At 31.4% G+C, this 7,167-nt stretch overlaps 1 protein-coding gene and 1 long non-coding RNA gene across 2 annotated transcripts in view; both read left to right on the forward strand.

Annotated features, from left to right (window-relative positions):
- The window catches only part of LOC111814539, a 9,902-nt gene extending 7,034 nt beyond the window's left edge, over positions 1–2,868 (forward strand). Inside the window, exon 3 of the long non-coding RNA XR_002819505.1 lies at positions 2,852–2,868. This is a non-coding gene — a long non-coding RNA (uncharacterized LOC111814539). The remainder of the gene's footprint in view (positions 1–2,851) is intronic.
- Fbxl17 (F-box and leucine rich repeat protein 17) overlaps positions 1–7,167 on the forward strand; it is a 616,731-nt gene that overhangs the window by 99,360 nt on the left and 510,204 nt on the right. The gene's annotated exons all lie outside the window — the stretch shown is intronic.

Consider the following 7,167-nt stretch of genomic DNA (forward strand, 5'->3'; position numbering starts at 1 on the left):
ATAGGTATTTAATATAGCAGTTTATTGGAAAATAAAAGTGAGTTTTTCTACAAGTATATAGCTTTATCTAAAATGGAAGAATTATGTAGCAGTAAGCTTACTTTTTAGGGTTTTCTTTCCTTTTCAATAACTTTTACGTTGTGACTGAAGTGTTTTTCTCTTAATTAACCAGGTTATCTTTGTTTTCTAGTACATGTTTTTATGATGTTAGCCTTCTTGTATATATGTGAAAAGGTTTTTCAAACTGTGTGTGTACAAAATATTCTTGAGTGGGCTTTTGGGGAAGAGGGGCAGATGAGAATCTCAGGTGTATTAAGAAAAGTGTAAGGCAGATTTGCCAAAGGAGCTTTAAAGGTAAAAATTGAGTTTATCCTATATGTCATAAAGACATAAAAGAAGATTTTTGCAGATCCTGACTAAACGATTAATAATTTTAAAGAAGTGTTATCAAAATTTATAAATTAGACTCTTTTGGAATAAAAATTTAAATTTGAGACCATTTCATTTAACATGTACTCACATTCAAATTATGTGTATTGGCAGTAATATAATGAAGGTAATAAATGAAAAAAATATATTATTTTAATTAAATACTGCTAGTATATAAAGTTCATTTTAATATTTAGTGTAGAATTTCAATGTGGATGTTGGAAAAAATTCATAAACTGCAAAAATAAATACATAGTTTAAATGCTGCAGCTTTAAATTTTGCATTTTTTTTTAACTTAGAAAACTTAACAGTGAATTCGGTTGGGTTAGATTAGGTTAAATTTAATGATTACTTCCAAAGAATAAAAATGTATTTAAAATGAAACAAATTGAATTAAGAATTGTAAAACTTTCATACTTCTATTTATATTCTATGTGACAGAGATAGTATATTGCCAAGCGATGAACTGCTTTTTGTTGACCACTTTACCATCAAAAATTCATTTTTATTTTCTAGGACAACAGCATTGTTTCTCATCTTTCCCACTGAATTTGTGTTGATTTCATCTTTACACTATTAGTGAAGTTAGTAGCATTTTATTTTTGTTAAGGAAAAGTAAAGCTTTAGATGGTTACAGTAAAACTAAAAGATCATTGGTACAGTTTTATTTAGATTTAGGTTTCAATCTGTTGACTCTGCTTTGTTTATCTCCTTTGGCTAATGGATTTATACATGAGAATATTTTTTTTCTTAGTGCCTTCTGTCCTTTTAAACTGCTTAGGTATTAAATTCTGTTTATCTTATTTTTATATTAGCTAAGAAGATTACAGTTTAAATGGACTAAAAGTTATTGGAATATTTATTAAACTATATGAAACTATGTTATTGAGAACTGTGGTTCTTTAGATAGCTTTCTCCTTTAGGAATAAACATTTCCTATATAGTAGATAAATTAAATTATAAATTAATTTTATATGGTATAATCCCCATCTGGATATTTGGCCCTTCAGGAATAAAATTTTTTTATCATCATTGTGACAAGTAAAAGCATTGCTTTTGTGTAGAAGAACTTGTATTTAGATATCAGTTATGCAGTTGGGTCATAACTTTATAAATAAAGAAAATAATGCTATATAGTTTTTCAGTTTTCAAGAATACATTAATCATTATTTTACTGAATTGTTGAATTTCTTAATTTTTTTATTTTTAAAACTTCTTATTAAAGAATTAATATTTAAATGCGTGCTCAGTAAGAATGGTAAAAATACAGGCTAAATTGGCATAAAATAGCTTAATGTCAATTTATTTTTGCACATTGGAACAATATTTTGCTTATTTCTGGTTATTGAACTTTTTTTATAGTGCTAAATGTTCACTTTTAAAGCAGCATTTTAAAAACAGTATTAACAGTTGTTTATAGAAGGTTTTTCTTAGTCTAAAATTGTTTTGGAAGGTAGCCAAAATTATATTCCTCTCCATAGAAGAGAGTTAATTTGATGTTTATATTATATATAAGATTTGCTGACATTTGATTCATTAACTTGGCACCTAGACTGAAAATTATTTCACTGTATTAGAAATGCTTTAGGGATATTTATTTTCTTTGTAAGTGGAGAGTGAGCACCACCTGTTGGTCAACCTGCAGTATTTTAAATTGTAAATTCAAACGTTTTGGTTGAATGACAGTATTCCTCACTTCCTGAGGTTCATGTATTATATAACTATGTCACAATGTAGACATTGATCTAAAAATTGTCTCATAAAAATATCTGATAAAATTTATCATAATGCCTTTATTATTATAGATTATGAAATGATCACTGTTTATTACATGTGCTGCTTAAGTTTTCTTAGCTTTGCCTCATACTACTTATGTTATCTTTTCTAGGAGATAAATGGTATTAACCATGTGTTAAGAATAAGCCTGTGTGTTCACTTATGTAGATTACTACATGCATGTACAAAGATATCAACCTGAGGGAGAATAGACAATTCCAGTGTTACTATCTGTTCTTTATATGGATAATACTAGATTTAATGTTTAGAAAATAAAATAGCTTTTACTTTGTCTTGAATATCCATTTAAAGGTAAAAGATATGTCTTGAATATCCATTTAAAGGTAAAAAATATGTAGTTGTTTTATAAGTGACAATGAAGACTTATAAAACAATTACTATTTTTATTATAGTCGTATACTTAAAATTTTAAACTTTTATCATACTAAATATGTTACTTTTCTTTGAAATGGATGCTCATAACTCAACCAGGTATTAATAAAACAAAGTGTTAATTTTAAAACAGTTAATTTTACTGGCAGATATTAATATATATATTAATAAACTAAACCTTTTAAAGAAAATCACTAAGAATAAGACTGAATTGATGTCTGGTGATCTCAAATTTATTTAAAATACTGGCAGCTGGGGAGATGGCTCAGTAGAATAAGCGCTTGCCTGGCAAGTACAAGGGCCTGAGTTCAAATCCCAGTTCCACCAAAAAAAAAATTTATTTAAAATGCATATTCTTTAAGACTATATATTTGGCAGAGCGCAGCAGCCAGAGTTTGACCCGGGCTGTGCTGTGCTGGCCCAGCCCCCAGGGTGCCCTGAGACAGTGATTGAGACTGGGTGTGTGGTCGTTCACTCCTGTAATCCTAGCACTTGGGAGGCTGAAAACAGAAAAATCATTGAGTCTGATCTATGTAGTGAGACCCTGTACACCCTATACACCCTTTAGACCCTGACCTAAATTCATTTAAAAAAAAAATAAACAGAAGCACTAAATATAAAAGATAGCTCTGATACTTCTTTCCTTTCCTGACATCAAAGTGAGTGCTACAGCTGTATCAAAGTCTTAACTCATGCATTAATAATATACAGTAAATAAATCCGTGCCTTTGGGTTTTAGGGAGGTTGATCTTTTTATTTTAGCTCTTCCAAGTAGAAATCATTCACTGCTAATATTAGATGTATTTTTATCAAGAAAGTATAAAAAAGCAAAAAAAAAACATGATTAAGAAAATTAGATTGCATATACTCCATGAGACTTAGATTGATCCCCTGTGGTGGGTGGAAGAAGGAGCTATATTGGTGTTTCATACAGAAAGTAACTTCCCTCCCCTTTCGTCCTAGTCCCTCCCTTCCCCTCCTCCTCTCTCTCCTTTCCTTCTTTGTGATGCTGGGGATCAAACTCAGGGAAAATGCAAAGTAAGCTTTCTGCCACATACCTACATCAACAATCCTGATTTTTAATATAGAAATCAGGGCTTACAATGTGAGTTATGTTTGATTGTTTTAAATAATAAATTATATCTTGATTCCCCTCAACCCCTTTTGCTTTTTTCTGTATCCATTTAATGTTACTACTTTTTCTAATTTTTAAAGCTAGAAATTTAAGATAGGCCTTGATTCTTCCCTGTTTTTCATCTTTCTTGTAGAAATTTAGTTTCTAAGTTTTGGAAAAATCTCTTCATTTCTTCTCTTCTCCTTAGTACTATTCTAGTTCAATGCTGTTCTTTACTTCAGAGAGGTTTCTATCTAATGTTAATCTCTGTAGGTTTTTTTTTTTTCCTCTTCTGTCATGTCTTCAATAGTACTGAAAAGTGTTTTTCATTTTACTTTATTCCTCTACTAAAACAGTTGACTTGTCATTTGAAAATATTCTTCCTTGGCTCTTGATTGCCTAGTATGCAGTCAAGTTCTTAGGATGGCCCTTACTGTTCCAGTCAACATTTCTAGTGTTTTTTCCTTTCTCTTCTCACTATTTGAAACCTGAGGTACAGGTCACATGTGAAGAATCATTCATATTGATTCAAACTCATTGGGCAGTTGAATCATATTGCTAGAAGATCTTATCATCAAAGAGATTATTAGTTTTATGTATAGCTGTGAATTATTTGAAAACATTAACAGGGTGATTTCTGTTTTTTTTTTTTTTATCTTTGGATTCTAAATCTGAAGGGTGGTCCTTGACATACCAGATGAGGTGGCACATGCCCATAATTCCATACAAGAGGTTGACATACAAGAGGTTATGTTCTTAATTGACATACAAGGGTTATTCTTTCTGTTGAAGAGCATGGACTATGGAGTAAGACTGACTTGTAGTTCTCCTACTTTTTCTTCAAGCAAGTTTCTTGATTCTTTATCCCTCAGCTTTCTCTTACATAAAATTTGGATTATAATAAGATCTATTTCATAGGATTATTGAAAAGATTAGTGTGTTATATAGGTAATGTGCTTGGTACACAGTAAATGTTCAGTAGATTTTAACAGCGATTATATTTATTGTTTAAAAATAACATTAAAACAAATAAAACTAAATTTCAAAATTTGAAATATATCCAGATGTAGAACAATTTTTTTTTTTTTTTTTTTTTTTTTGAGAGAGGCTCTTGTTCAGGCAGGCTTTGAGCTCACTGTTAGCTAGGCAGGCCTTGAACTCATGGTGATCCCTCTGCCCCGGCCTCCTGAGTGTTGGAATTATGGGCATGTGCCACTACATCTGATAGGAGCAATATTTTTCAAAGATCATTTCTTATAGTAAAATATCACATTTTAATGTTAATTTGAAATCTTTTCTTGGCCATCTTGTTTAAAAAAACTAAACTGAGAATTGAATTTTATAAGGAATAGACTCAATACAATGTTCAGATTTAAAAAGTATACATTTATGAAATTATTTTGTGTTAAATTTGTCACTTTTGTTTTACTAAGTAAAATAAATACATACTAAATAGCAATTGAAATATCTTGAAATAGAGGGGCTGGAGAGATGGCTCAGTGGTCTGGAGCACCTACTTAGAACAAGCTTGGCAAGGCATCAGGGACCACGGTTCAATCCCCCAGCACCACATGCCAGCCAGCCCCGCCCCCTGGTGGGCTGAGCTGGCCACACACACCTCTCTCTCTCCCTCTCCCTCTCTCTCTCTCTCTCTCTCTCTCTCTCTCTCTCTCTCTCTCTCAAATAAATAAAAAATAAAAAAAATTGAAATATCTTGAAATAGAGTAATTAAGAACATAAACAACTTGCCATATCTTTTTATAAGTTGACTTTTAGATTTCAAATGAGTTGTCTTTTTTCCAAGAGAGCTAATTTTAGTGATGTCAGTAAATGGCTTTAAAGGACATCTGTGGGGTATCTGAAGTAAGTCATCTTTTCTTTTTCTATTTATTTATTTTTATTTGTTTGTTTATTGTTGTACTGGAAATTGAACTTGGGACGTCAGGCTTGCCAGGCAGGCTCTTTGCAGCTGAACTATGTCTCCAGCACACTAAGTCATCTTACATCAAAACTTACCACAGAAATAGACTAGCTCAAGACTGATAATGTTTATAAAGTGTTTAGTGTAGTTTTACCTTTTTCATTTTTTGTTGGCTTGATGAGTTTTCTCATCACTATTTTTAAAAAATGAAAAATTTATTTATTCTTTTTGAGACAGAGTCTCACTGTGAAAATCAGGCTGACCTTCAGCTCACTTCCTAGCCCAGGCTGGTCTTGAACTCACAACGATCCTACTGCCTCAGCCTCCTGAATGATGGGATTACAGGCATGTGCTGGGTGTCACCATGCCCAGCTTCTCATCACTTCTGGCCAAGGTTGAGATGAAGATTTACCTGATTGGTTTTAGATGGCTTTTGAAGAGTTTTATAGTTTTAGGTTTTACATTTCAATGTTCGATGCATTTTGAGTTGGTTTCTGTTTATGGGGAGATACTGTAGTTTTTGTCATCTTTGTATGGATGCCACTTACTGAGGATGTTTTTCTCCAGTGTGTAGTCCATTGCTTTAAAAAAAATGAGTTGTAAATGTATAGATTTTTCTGGGTTCTTTATTCTCATTTATTGATATATGTGTCTGTTTTATGCCTATACAGTGCTGTTTCGGTTAGTATAGATTTGCAATAAGCTTTAAACAAAGATATTATAATACTTCCAGCTGTATTCTGTTTACTTAGAATTGTTTTGAGTATTCAGGATCTTTGTGGTTGTATACAAAGTTTAGAAGTGTTTTGTCTTTTCTTATGTTTGTAAGAAGATTCTAATTAGTATTGTGATAACAGTTGCATTCAGTGTGTAGGTTGCTTTTGATACTATGGAATTTTTAACAATATTAAGTCCTTCAGCCCATGAACATGGGATGTCTTATCTTTTTTTTTTTTTTTTTTTTTTGACTAGCTTGTCAATTTTTTTTGGTGTTTTTATTTTTATTTTTTTGCAGTAATATTCTTATTTTTATTCCATAATTTTATTGATAAATAGCAATGAGACAGTTTCAAATCAAATTGGTAGGACAATTTCAATAATCAACACATTGCATACATTCTTCCCAGTGGCTAATTGCTGTACAAGATGCGGACATGATATCCTATTTACAAACACCATCAGAACAGATCATTCTATTCATTAAGAGAATGTAACTATATATCTATCCTAACCAATTTGAATACACAGATACAAAATGGACATTCATCTGTATCCCATCTTTTTGTTAATTTCCGTTATTTGAATGTTATAGGTGTGAAAACTCAGCAAAATATTCTAAAAGAGTCCAGTAGCCCATAATAATATTGGGTCTTCCGCTTTACTGGCAATGTCAGAAATTGTTGACCTGAGTACCCTAGAGCTCAACATAACAGCATGGCTTTACTTCTTATATTTCGTTTTTATACTTTTCTACTGGATGGTTCAGACCAAGGTAAAGCAGGACCTATGCAACAAGAGTTGTAGCTTTTGGGT

This window comes from Octodon degus, unplaced genomic scaffold, assembly GCF_000260255.1.
Source record: "Octodon degus isolate 3935 unplaced genomic scaffold, OctDeg1.0 scaffold00009, whole genome shotgun sequence".
Classification (NCBI taxonomy): Eukaryota; Metazoa; Chordata; class Mammalia; order Rodentia; family Octodontidae; genus Octodon; species Octodon degus.